This window comes from Rhinatrema bivittatum, chromosome 4, assembly GCF_901001135.1.
Source record: "Rhinatrema bivittatum chromosome 4, aRhiBiv1.1, whole genome shotgun sequence".
NCBI lineage: Eukaryota > Metazoa > Chordata > Amphibia > Gymnophiona > Rhinatrematidae > Rhinatrema > Rhinatrema bivittatum.
In genome coordinates this window covers 411,328,509-411,342,143 of record NC_042618.1, presented here as the reverse complement: position 1 = coordinate 411,342,143, position 13,635 = coordinate 411,328,509, and the positions used below count along the sequence as shown (strand labels likewise).

Genomic DNA, 13,635 nt, shown 5'->3' with positions numbered 1-13,635 from the left:
TGTGTTTAAAAAAGGATTGGATAAGTTCTTGGAGGAGAAGTCCATTACCTGCTATTAAGTTCACTTAGAGAATAGCCACTGCCATTAGCAATGGTAACATGGAATAGACTTAGTTTTTGGGTACTTGCCAGGTTCTTATGGCCTGGATTGGCCTCTGTTGGAAACAGGATGCTGGGCTTGATGGACCCTTGGTCTGACCCAGTATGGCATTTTCTTATGTTCTTATGCTTTTGTTTTAGAGAATTAGAGACAACGCAGAAAATGACTTTCAAGTTTAGATCATCACGAGGCGATAATGGCATAATTAGCTAAAAGAAAATAGTCTTCCCCCCTCTTTTCTCAGCTAGGGTTATCGGCAGTCTTCCGTCAGTTCCTCTTCATTTTTCTTGCTAGTGTTCCACTCCTTTCCACGACGCCTCTATACAAAAGGATCATGATATGAAACGGGGGAGGGGGTTCAACTCAGGAACAACATCAGGAAATATTTTTTCCCAGAAAGGGTGATGGATGCCTGGAATGCCCTCCCAGAGGAAGTTGGTGAACACATAAAATGGGAAAAACCCCGAGGATCCCTCATGGAAAGCGGGTGGAAATGAAGCACTGGGGTAACCTGCGTGGAGCAGCAATTACAAACCTGAACCAGCAGATGAGGAGGGGACCGACGTGTAGCCTCAGTTATAACTCGGATATAAACTTCCTCAGGGTGGAGTCCCTCCTGTGTGCCGTGGGGCAGCTCGGGGGCTTGGTCAGGGACCCGCTTGTTTGTTGTGCCCCTCACCCCCTGCTTTTTTGTATATTTTCTTTTTTTCTTTTATGTTGTTCTATGCCTACCCCTGCCGCACTACGATGACCCGGCCCCTTTAAGGGGTCGCAAAGTAACATAGTATTGATGGAAGGGAAAAGAACTAATGGTCCATCCAATCTGCCCAGCAAGTTTCTTTATGGTAGTAACTGCCGCTCCATGCAGGCTACCTCCATGTCTCCACTTAAGGGTAAATATTGCTACCCTTTCCTCCTTGTCGCTTCCTTCATTCCTCCTGCGATGGCCCTGTGCTGCAGTGGGAGTGGCTGGGGCCTCCAGCCTGCTGCAGCTCAGGGCCACCTCCTCCCTCGTCAAAGCTGCAGAAGGTAGAGGAAAGGCCTTCCGTGGCACCAGCCACTCTGTTTTCAAGCAGCAATATGCTGCTCCTCTCTGCATGTGTTGCGGGAGGCAGAGAAGGCCCTCTCCCGTGGCAGCTGGAGACTGCGCCCCCCTCAACCTGTATCTCAGGAGGCAGAGGACAGTCCTCCTACAGCAACTGGAGGCAACCTCAAGCCCCTTTTAAAGCCAGGGCCCCTCCAGCAGGTAGTCAGCTTTTTTTCTTTTCTGTCTATGCTTCCCCTATTAAGGAGTGAATGTTGCCCTCAATATTCAAATTATAATTCACCCACGCCACACAAATTAACTTTTCCTAAAGTAAGATGACTTAGTTAAACACTGTATGATATAAACAATACCTTGATTTGGAACATGTAAGGTCAAGAATAATTCTCTTGAATTAAACATTCATTCAAGAAAATTTTACAAAATGATCACTTCTCTTACTGCCAGCTTATTTCTCCTTCCTTGAGAGAAGGGCATGAAGTAGTCAGTTTTGGTTAAGTACCTTTACATCATCAATATAGTACATCTGATAAGTTTCCTATAGATATTATCTAGGCAATCTGCCTTTACAATCTCTTTCTGAGTGCCTGGGCAGAAACAACTCTTCTAGCACAGAACTGTCATCAGACTGGGACTTCTGGGCATTCTACAGGGTTACTCTGTATTACATGACTATGTTGACCACTGTATATATATCCCCTCCCAGTTCCTCATTGACCAGAAGAAACCAAAATGTATCTTTCTCTCCTTCTGGATCCTCAACTTCTAGAAGAACTGTCTCATCTACTTGACATTGTGGCTTAATTTGGTCCTTTTTGGTATTTCCTTCTATGACAATGGGCATATTCTAATTTCATTTCTCTGTACTGCTTTGGTCACTCCATTGTATGTTTTTATTTGGTAAGTGCTCCCTCCAAGACCTGTACAGTGGTATATGGAATTGCTTCCTCTTTTTATTCCTTCCTCTGTGTCTGCAATTCCTCAACAATACTCTGTCCCCCCACAAGAGTGATGGCACCCTTTTGCTCTCCGATCAAAATGCCTCTTTCTTATCAAGAATCTTTTCTGAGACTGCTGAGATGCGATTTTGCACACAGTTTGTAGGCGCTATTGATGCAGCCTGACCCAGTCATCCATCATCTTATATCCTTCAGCCTCATCCATTTTAGTGTGAAGATCATGCAGCAGCCTTGAATCCTGCTCAAAGATTAGATAGAATGGAGAGTAGCCAGTAGAGCTGGGAATATGACTTTTATAAGTGAACACCAATTCTCGAAGTTATTATATCCATTTCTTTTTCTTCTCAGCAATGTTCTTAGCTTGACATGTATTGTTCATGTGAATCTTTTGCAGTGGGGATTACCCTGTGGGTGATATGGTGTGGTTCTGTTCTTACACAACAACCGAGCATCAGCCAGCATTCAGCATACTATAGAACCACAACAAATGCTAGATTAACGTGATACAGTCCCAGATTTCAAATGGGTTTATATGTCCAAAGGTTCTTTATTCAAAAGGCGGCAACTCCACTGTATACAATCAACATTGTCTCTCACATGTGTGGGAGAGACAATGTTGATTGTATATAGTGGAGTTGCCGCCTTTTGAATAAAGAACCTTTGGACATATAAACCCATTTGAAATCTGGGACTGTATCACTTTAATCCAGCATTTGTTGTGGTTCTTCTGTGGTTCTGTTCTTAGTCATGCCATAGGTTCGGCAGAGTTCTCGAATCACCTGCGACTTGAAATTTCGACTTTCAACAGAGTGCAATCTTGCTGGACAGCCACAGCATGTTATCCATTTTTGGACTATTGCCTTTGCTGTGGTATTTATGGTCTGGTTCCTAGTAGGCACAGAGATAGTAAACCATGTGAACATATCAGTTAAAACATAGGATGTTTTCAGTGCCATTAGAATTCGGCTCCAGGACAGTGAAATCCATTGCCAACACCTCCAGTGGAGATGTTGCTCCAGGATAATGCAGCTCTGCTCTCTCCACAGGGTACATGTGGAAAGGGTAGAGCTGCATTATTTTGGAGCAACAAAGTACATGTTTTTGGTTAGACTACATCTTTTGTACTCACTCATGGACATCCACCTTCATGTTTGGTCAGTAATAGTCCTTCTGTAGGCTCTGCAGTGTGTTTTCCTCTCGGAAATGTCCAACACATTCATGTTTAGCCTCAAACATTTCCTGTCTTATCTTCTGCAGAGCTATGAACTGGCCTTTTGAAGAATCATCTTTTGGATCCAGGATTTGATGTTACTGTACCCCGTTCCAACAAATCAGAAGGCTTTTATTGCCATAATCCCTTTTGGGTTTCAGACCAGGTACTTCTTTTAGTTTGTCATTACTCTTCATGACTGCCAAGACCAACTTCAGATCTGCATCTTCATTCTGCAATGACTTCAAATTGTAACTAAATAGTAAAGTTAGGCTGCATCCAATGCTTAACTACTCATGCTTGAGTGATCTTTGAGATGTCTGGGAACATGCGATTAATTATACCATGAAAGGGGGTATTTAAATGCTGGAAATATCTAGACATAATTTTGCTAACATTCTGTTCTGCAATCAATGTAACAATCAATGTAGCGCATTCAATAATTTCTATTGCAGAGGATTCAAGGAACATAGTAAGATTATCTACAACAAATTGATTTTGCTCCTGCGGAACATTTTCTCCTCTTTCAGCACTTGTTCTAGGAATGAAATAAACCTTATTTATCACAGGCATATCAGAGTCCGACATTTGAAGAATCTCCCGGCGATATCTTTTAAAAGTTGTCATGGGCAGCTCGCCCATAATTTTAGGAAATTTAATCAATCTCACATTAAGTCTCTGGTTCCAATTTTCTAGTAGTTCCAGTCTTCTGGACAATGCAGTTCTATCTTTTATTGTTGCCTGGTTGAAAACTTGTATATTTCCTATTTCTGTTTCCATTCTATCCACTTTTTCTTTCATTATGTGCAGTGACTGATTTTGCTGAGAAATCTTATTGTTAAGCGAAGAGGCTAATGTTCCATTCTCTGGTTGCTAGCTCTTACAGCAACTGTGAGATTAGCAGAAAGTTCCCATAATGTCTCCATAGTTACCACTGCTGGTCTTATAGGGGTTTCTATATGCTCACCCGATGAAACTGATGTTCCGGTGGTTGGTGCACTGGTTGCCCCTCGGCTAAACGTCTCCAAGATTCCCCCTAGAGGATTCCTCGTCGGCTCTGGCTGGGCAGCCACCTCGGTTCCTTCTCCCTGCCGTCCTGGGACGCTGACTTCATCATTCAGTGTCTCTAGCAGAATCTCTGACACTCCCCTCTCAGCAGGTGGCCGAATCTCGGGGGGGGGGGGGGCTGAGGGAAACCTCCGCCTCTGGCGGTGTTGAATTTCCTCCCTTCGGCACTGCAGCAAGGCTACTCCCCCCCGGTTGTCGCTGTTCCCGGAGTTGAGAAGGTAGTTATAAGCCTCTGTTCAGATAGCTGCGTCGAAATCGAGGGAAAAACCCTTATTTTTCCTTTTCGTTTTGCTGGCATTGTTTAAATTATTATTTCTCAAAGTAACAAAGTTCCAAGGAATATAGAATGCTGTACCAAAATCGAAAATGCTCAACAACTCACTCACACAGCTCCGCTCAGGGCGCCATCTTGCCTTTTTAAGTATGAGGCAGGAGAAGTTTCCTTAGGCGCAACCTTTATGTTGCACTACCCTTGCAAATGTATTGTAAGGAAGGGGAGTGATCGTTACATTTTCTTTGCGCCTGAGCATTTAAGAGATTTTATTGATTCTTTTTCTGCCAATGGGGCCTCCTAGAGAATCGTAAAGGAAAAATGTAACTGCTCTTGTTCAGGGCTATACCATTTCTTCTTTTATTTTGTGTTCTTTTTCCTCAAATCTAAATCCCCCAAGGAGAGAAGTTTGAGATTATAGCTTAGCCATTATGGAATAGCTTTATGGTTTATATGCTTTCTGTAAGAATGTTATCTTTAATGACTAATCAAGTTTCTATTGTAAACAAATACTTTATTTGTATTGAATATTCAGAAATAAAAAATAAAAAAACAAACAACTCATGCTGTAGCTTTCTCTGACTTTATTGCTGCACAGAGAAGATCTTTCACTTGAGTAGACTCGTGGTCAGAAATCTTTCTCTGGCTCTTCCTATTCGGGTTCCTCTATCACTCGAATCTGAGATAATGCATCAGCAACTACATTAATGTTCCTTGGCTTGTAACACCTTAAAGGACAGCACCAACAACTGCATCAGCCAGTGTTGCTCCACTGCCTGGGTATTAGCACTCTCCAGATAATGCAGGAGATTATGATCTTTGTAAACTGTGAACTTCTGATAAATGAAGAGGATGTTGGGGAGGTACCTGTATCGGAGAAGGTTTTCATGGGTAATGATTCAGATGGATTGAATCAAATCACGGTGAACCTAGAAGATGTGGTAGGCCTGATTGACAAACTGAAGAGTGGTAAATCACCTGGACCGATGGTGTACAACCTAGAGTTCTGAAGGAACTCAAAAATGAAATATCAGACGTATTAGTAAAAATTTGTAACCTATCATTAAAATCATCCATTGTACCTCAAGTCTGGAGGATAGCTAATGTAACCCCAATATTTAAAAAGAGCTCCAGGGGTGATCCAGGAAACTAAAGACCGGTTAGCCTGACTTCAGTGCCAGGAAAAATAGTGGAAAGTGTTCTAAATATCAAAATCACAGAACATATAGAAAGACATGGTTTAATGGAACAAAGTCAGCATGGCTTTACCCAGGGCAAGTCCTGCCTCACAAATCTGCTTCACTTTTTTTGAAGGAGTTAATAAACATGTTAAGATTCCGGCCCGCCGTGACACCCCCCCCCCCCCCCCGACATGCCCCCCCCCCAGGAAAGCCCCGGGACTTACGCATGTAAGAATGTTGACTTCTTCAACAGTACCGATATTAATAAGAATGTTGTACCACCACTGTATATCCAAGGTCTGAGACACTGATGGAGAACACAGTTCTTTCAATGTGTTGCTTTGAACTGTCAGCTGCTCCCATTGAACTTCTACTTAGATTTCTGCATAATTATCTTTAATGATTACATGATTAAGCATCACCTCTTGACATTTCTGGATCCTCCGAGAAGTACCAGAATTTTGAAAAGTAACTGGTAGCATAGGATGTACTTTTTCTGGGATTATTACCTCAGCTACTCTTGTCCTTGGCATAAGCTGAATAGTACGTGATCCAGCATTCAACAGTCTTGACAGGCACTCTGCCCTGCTTGAAGTTCAGCAGAACATTAGCCACCATTATTGCTGAGGGTTGCAAAGTGGATTCAGTCTGCGTGATTACCATTGAACTCAAGACCACCTGCTATAGGCAAGTGCATCGTTCTTCCACCAACGTCTCTGTCATGGGTGGTAATGTAAGGTGATGGCTTGGCTTCCTCTTAGTTTTACATAGCAAACCTTCCCAGGGGCTAGATGTTTGATGTCATACTGTATTTTAAAAATTCTACTCATTTTGGAGGAATTATCAGTGAATATACATTCTTTGAACAGGCCTTCAAGACTTTGCAATATTGTCCTGGTATTGTTTTTATAGGCAGATGACCATTGTTGAGGTTTGCACAGAGATTTTTTATGGCAATGTCATAGAACATCTTTTATTTGAATTGTCTGTCTACTATTTTAATTTATGTTTTGTTAATTATTTTATGAATGTACTACTGGAAACTGTTAAGACATTTTGATTGGTGGTATATAAAAATTGAAATCAATAAGGGCCTGATTTTCAAAAGGTTTTGCACACTGGGCCTATTTTAAAAAGGCCCAGCAGCACGCGTAAAGCCCTGGAGCTTTACAAAAGGGGTGGGTAGTGGGCGGGGTTCAGAGGCCTGCAACACAGCGGCCATTGCCGCTGTGTCGAGGGATCGCTTGTCAGCAGCCTGCTGGCGTGCGCAAAAAGGTAGGATAAAACTTTTGGGGAGGTTAGAGTAGGGCTGGGGGGGGGGAAGGTTAAGGGAAGGGGTGGGAAGGTCAAGCTAGGGGGAAGTTCCTCACAGGCTGCTCCGATTTATGCGCACATGTTATAAAATCGGGCGTACATGTGCGTGCGCATGTTATAAAATCTACCCCTAAATGAATTTATTTATCCCTATTATTCCCAGGGATATTCTCATCCACCAGTTCAGCAGTCCAGTTGTCTTCAATGATGAAGATGCATTTCTTTGTTGGAAGCCTAACTTAGACAGACAATGTCAGCCTTGATACAGCCCAGTACTGGCAAATTCATACCGTTTACAGCTATCAGTTGTACTTAGCTGGCATCACTCATTGGTAGGGCGTATGGTGGTTACATCCAAGCCCATATCCACATAACATTCAGTTTTAATTCCTCCGATAAGTATCATTAATATTGGGCAGATTTTTTTCTTCTTATTCAAACCGAGTTCTTTATTAGCAATCAGAACAGTGGAGATCTGCAATTTTACCCTGATGCATTTGGAGTCACTGATTCCATAGCAGGGTATTGCACCTCCCAATTTCCAGGATAATCACTAGAGCTTCTCACCTTCTTGTGCTCTATGGGCATTGATGAAGGACTTTGTCCAATTTGGATTGACACTGATGGTTGTGCTGCAGGACTTCATCTTTCGCTTTCACATTCATATGCCACATGAATAGCTTCTTGACCTCAGTTGCAGATAATTTCACCCCAGTTGTTTCTCAAAGGGGGTCTATGGTAATTTGCAAGTCCTCCTTGGTACCTCCAGGTCTGCATTCCATAATTAGCTGGCCTGTAGAAATCTGTGTTGTCAGCAGCAATAGTGCTACCCTGCTGCCTCCTGTTGAACAGTTTCATTTGTTGTTGCAATTTTTCCTGTTGTTTGCACAAGCTGGTCACCATTTTTGCTAAGATTTTACATTGCTTCAGCCCATGGAGTAGGCTCAGCCCTTGCCAGTCTCACGGCTTATTCACTTCAGCCTCTCGTCAAAACCTGGACAGGAGGTGTTTTTTCTCCCAGAGAAGGAGGATGTTCATCTTCTTCAGCCCAAAATATGGCTGCTTGTAGTAAGTCTGGAAAGATCAAGGTAGGCTTACTCCATCAAACGCTTTCTCATCTCTTGTCTGAGACTGTCATCACATAAGCCCATTACAAACTGCTCTTTAAGCATAGCTTCTGGGTTTGTTAGGCAGCCTGGATCTCTGTTTGTTGCCTTAGTAGTTTTTGTCTTGCAAGCCATATGAACAGACTCTCAGCTTTTCTCCAGCTTTTTGTTTCCTATTGTAAAACTCCTTTAATCTGACACTAACAGGTGCTTTGTCTCCAAAAGCTGCTTTTAACAGAGCAAATAAATCATCAATGCTCTGTAGTTGTGCTGATGGTGCATACTTAGCGGCATCGTGGGTTGGTCTAGCAAATGGTCCTTTACTATTTCTAATTGATCTTCTGGGATGTGCAATATAAATAGCGCAGCTCCGATTTCCTCAATCCAGTTTTCCATGGACAAATCCTGATACTTGCTTGGAATTCCCATAAAATCTAGAATCTTTATGTCTCAGGTAATGTACATGGTGGTGGTCCAGGGTCCTGCCATATATCTGTTTTCCACTATCCTCTGGAGCATCCATCTTCACTTGCAATTCTGCTCTCCATTCTTCCATCTTCGCAGTGCAGTGATGCAGCTCTGACTGGGGTAGAAAGAGTGGGAGGACAGGTACTTGTCAAAGAATCACAAGTGCAGTTAAACATAGGGAAATCAGCAGGTAAAAAGAAACCTGTATATTAAGGATACTTCTATATTAAAAGCAATCTTTCTAAACACCTTGGTAACAAGGATGTATCCTGCCAGGCACTTTTCTAATAATTTATTTATTTTATTTGCTTTTATATACCGATATTCAGCTAATGCCATCACGTCGGTTTACATATAACACTTTTAAAATAAAAGATGGATACAATGCAATAAATACAACAAGTGAGGGGAAAAATGGGATATGTATTACAAGATATAAATATCATAAATGTTAAAAATAGGAGTGTGATCAGTGCATGAATGAGTGTTGATAAGAGGGAGAATCAAGAGAGGGATGGGTAAAAGAGTGTAGTGATTGTTAAAGTAAAGGGAGGGGGGATGGGATAATGGGAAGTAAAGAGGAAGATATAATTAAAAGTGAAAAAGGGGTTAATAATCTTAAGTCATTGTAAATGCTTTATTGAAAAGCCAAGTTTTTTTATTTTTTTCTTGAAAGTTTTAGTATCTTCTTCAAGTCTTATTTCTGTGGGTAAAGTATTCCATAAAGTTGGTCCTGCGATTGAAAAAGCACGCTCTCTTGTAAATTGATGGTGTATCATTCTTGGCGAGGAAGTTAAGAGAAGACCAGTATTTTAATAAGGACAGATCCTGCCGGACACCTCTGTAATAAGAGTGGATTCTGCCAAACACTTCTGTAATAAGGACCTATCCTGCCAAGTATGCTACTTTTTCAGGGTGCAGTCTCTCCTATGTTCCCCCAGTGCAGCCAGGGGTATATTCATGTTGTGGGAGCTTGCTCAGGGTCCCCTGCCACATATTGTGTCCTCTGTTTTCTGTATTTCATTTTCTTTGTTGCTTTTTTTCCATTATTTTCTTTAATAGTGTTCTGTGCCTGCCCTTGCAGCACTGCGATGACCTGGCCTCTTTAAGGAGACATTTGGTGAATCCTCAAGCCTGGCCGCATCCTGTTCTCAGTGATGGGAGCTTCTTCAAGGCTCCTCGTCGCTTCCTTCACTCCCTCCAGGGTGGCCCTACACTGCAATAGGGGCCTCTCTCCTCTGCCATGGCTGAGACAGACCGCAGCATGGTCACGTGCACCGCCTCCTCCCTCTTCATAGCTACAAGAGGCAGAGGAAAGGCCTCCTGTGGCAGCTGGCTGCTCTATTTTCCAGCAGCAGGATGATGCTCCTCTCTGTGTCACAGGAGGCAGAGAAGGCCTTCCCACAATAGCCGGTGACTGCCTCCTCAACATGTGCCATGGGAGGCAGGGGGACAGTCCTCCTGGGGCAACTGGGTGCTGCCTCAAGACCCCCTTAAAGCCAGGGCCCCTCCGGCACGTAATTAAGTTTTTTCTCTTGTCCATACTGAACAAGAAGGCGAGGGGGTGAACTTTGTTTATTGCTATGAAGAATAAAGTTTGTGCAAAAAAGAGCCAGAATCCTGTCTGTGTTTGGCCTCTGGCCGGCTGTAACCCACTCGTGCTATACCACAGTCTCTTCCATCTCCCCTCTTTGTCTCTTATTCGCCTTGATCCTATACGAGAATCAACCTTTAGTTACCAAGCTCCTGCATTACGGAATTCACTTCCTTTTAATATTTGAGCAGAATCAGATTACTTAACATTCAAAAAGGCATTAAAAGCATGTTTTTTTCATCAGGCCTTTGGGGATTTGGATTGAGACTGATTTTTTTAAATGAAGGTTTTGATTTACAGCTCAGTTGATATAAGGTAGCCTTATTTATTTTATTTACTGTTTTATGCCAGTTTGTTATCTTTTCATGGATTTGATTAATTATGTCCTACTTGAATATGTGTATATGTATATATATATATGGATCTGTGATTTATTTGAATAATTATGAATGTTTTTATTATGTACCCCCTGCTTAACACATTTTTCAGGCAGAATATACAATTTTAATAAATGAAATGAATACACATGGAAAATGCATCAGTCTTAATTCTCAGAGATACCCCCTCCACTGTGGGAAGGACATGGACACACAGGAGGAAGTGTGTATATATGTATGTGTGGGGATGGGGGAGGTGCTGAGGAAATTTAACAGGCAAATCCTGTACTTGTTTTGGATCCATGGAGAATATGATTTTAGCATGTGGCATTTCAATTGTACAACCTTCACAAAGATAAAATCTCACTCCAAAAAAAAAAAAAAGACATTTGGAACCTTTACACAGAGCATGCAGGAAACTTTGAATCTATTTGATTAATTCCTCTTTGATTTCTGTTTTGCTGCCCCTTATTATGCTCCTCATTAGGGGTCTACGTTCAACATGTCTGTCTTTCTCTATTACTTGACCTTGACAGATTGAGTCCTGCATGTAGCAAACTGATTACCTGCTAGCATGAACAAATCAGTAATGACATTATGACACTGCTAGCTTTCTCTGTAATGCAAAAGAAGTGACATGACAAGGTTGTGTGGGAGATGCGCTCCGCTGATAGCAAGACCTTTGATGTATGTCTCATTTCATCGCTGTGGAAAGTTCTCTAACCATTTGCCTTGTCGGGCAGGTGGGAGAAGTATAAAATCTCCTGCCTTGTGTACTTACTGCAGCTACAGCCTAAAACTTCTGTCCTGGTGAATCATTTTGCCAAGGTGGTCACAAGGAGCTTCCAACAGTACTAGGTGTGGACAAAGCTGTTTTCATGTCACAAATTACTAGTGACTCTCAGGCCGATACAGCACAGTGCGCTCCATCGGAGCGCACTGTTAACCTGCCCTTGGACGTGCGTTTTCTCTTACCCCTTATTCAGTAAGGGGAGGAAAACGCGCGTCCAACCCGCGGCATCTAATAGCGCCCTCAAGATGCAAATGCATGTTGATGGCCCTATTAGGTATTCCCGCGCGATACAGTAAGTAAAATGTGCAGCCAAGCCGCACATTTTACTTTAAGAAATTAGCGCCTACCCAAAGGTAGGCGCTAGTTTCTGCCGGCACTGGGAAAGTGCACAGAAAAGCATAAAAAACGGCTTCTGTGCACCCTCCAACTTAATATCATGGCGATATTAAGTCGGAGGTCCCGAAGGAGTAAAAAAATGTAAAAAAAAAAAAAGAAGAAAATTAAAAATGGGGCCGGCGGCTGTCGGGCCGAAAACCGGATGCTCTAAATTGTTGCCGGCATCCGGTGTCGCAAGCCCGTGGCTGTCAGCGGGCTTCGAGAACCGATGCCGGCAAACATTGAGCAGAATAGGCTGTCCAAAAAAAAAAACAACCCGCTGACAGCCCGCCGCTCCGGGTCAAAAGGCGGCGCTAGGGACACTAGCGTGTCCCTAGCGCCGCCTTTTGCCTAGCGCCTTTGCCTACCGCCTCCTTTTGCCCGTTTCTTCCGCACCACCTAATTTAAAAACTGTATCGCGCACACAGGCGAGTGGCCTGAGCGCGCGCCGGGAGAGTGGGCGTTCGTCCGTTCTCCCGTGGACTTTACTGAATCGGCCCATAAGGAGTGAGCAGGTGTAGGCAGCCATGAGAAATGCTCTTTGTCAGTAAATTTTATCTATATTCCATTCCAATCCAATTGAAACTAGTGCTCGCTTTTCCAATTTAAATAATTCTCAAGGCATGTAACGAAATACATACAAATATAAATCAATCATCATAAAACTAGAAAAACAATATATGTTATAACAATATAAATAAAATATCAAAGAACACAATTCAGAATTTAAATTTTAAAATTCATCCTCTGGGGATTGCACTTGGGCACTTTTTGACAAAGCTGTATTTCCAGATTCTGTAAAGTAATCAGTGCCTGTTTATTTATTTTAAAAGTTTCAGTTCTGCACATATCAAGGCATTCAAGCTGGATTACATCGTAACAGTCAATAAAAAACATATAAAACAAATGCAGACGTTAAAAGACATAAATACAATAAACTTAAATCTTTTCCATGCCAAGTTGGAACAATTTTTGTAATAGAGGGGGAGCAAAACTGTTTTTTTCATCCTTGTGTATAATGAAGCCTGTACCCTCAGGAGGTGCTGCGGCTCCCCTAGTTCTCACACCTATGCCACCCTGACAAAGGTGTGAGAACTTACATGCCGTAGCACTAAGACACACGTTAAAATGGGTGCTCGTATCCAGTGCCCAGAGCCAGCTCTCCTGGGCGCCCGATGCAGTATTAAAATGAGCTGCTGTGTTAAAAAGGACGTGCTAGGGAAAAAATAGTGTGTCCCTAGCGCTTAAATGCATCGGGGGACCCCAAGAGACGTGGCTGTGGAAATGTTTCAGGAATTACGAGGCAGCCCAATAACCAAAACAACAGCGGCTGCCTTTTCTGCAGGCCCAGGAAAACCAGCCCAGCCTCAGCTCAAATCCCCCTCGCTTACGGTGAAAGGAGAGGAGGGAGGGGGAGGGAGAAACCAGCTCCCGAAAAAGCAGGGAGCGGGAGAGGTGGTGCGGGGCAGGGCTGCTGCTGCTTCAGTTGCACCTTGAGCCCCGCGCATCATGGCCAGAGGCAGCTGTTGCCATGAGCCTTTGACTCGCAGAATGACTTAATGCCAGCTCCAGGGCTGGAGTTACGTTTGCCACGTTAACAAGTGTGTGTTGGGCGCCGGGAGATTTTCTGCATCACGGGGTTCTTGCTAATAGCCTCATCTACACTGAAGTTACATGTGATGAGTGCTGTCAGCTAAGCAGCTGTTTGGGCAAATGCACTAATCCCCTTATTGCTTCGGGAACTAATCTAGTGCGTCCAAAACGTGCATAGACCT

At 43.0% G+C, this 13,635-nt stretch overlaps 1 protein-coding gene across 7 annotated transcripts in view; it reads left to right on the top strand.

The window, feature by feature from the left end:
* KLHDC8B (kelch domain containing 8B) overlaps positions 1 to 13,635 on the top strand; it is a 205,607-nt gene that overhangs the window by 104,859 nt on the left and 87,113 nt on the right. The gene's annotated exons all lie outside the window — the stretch shown is intronic.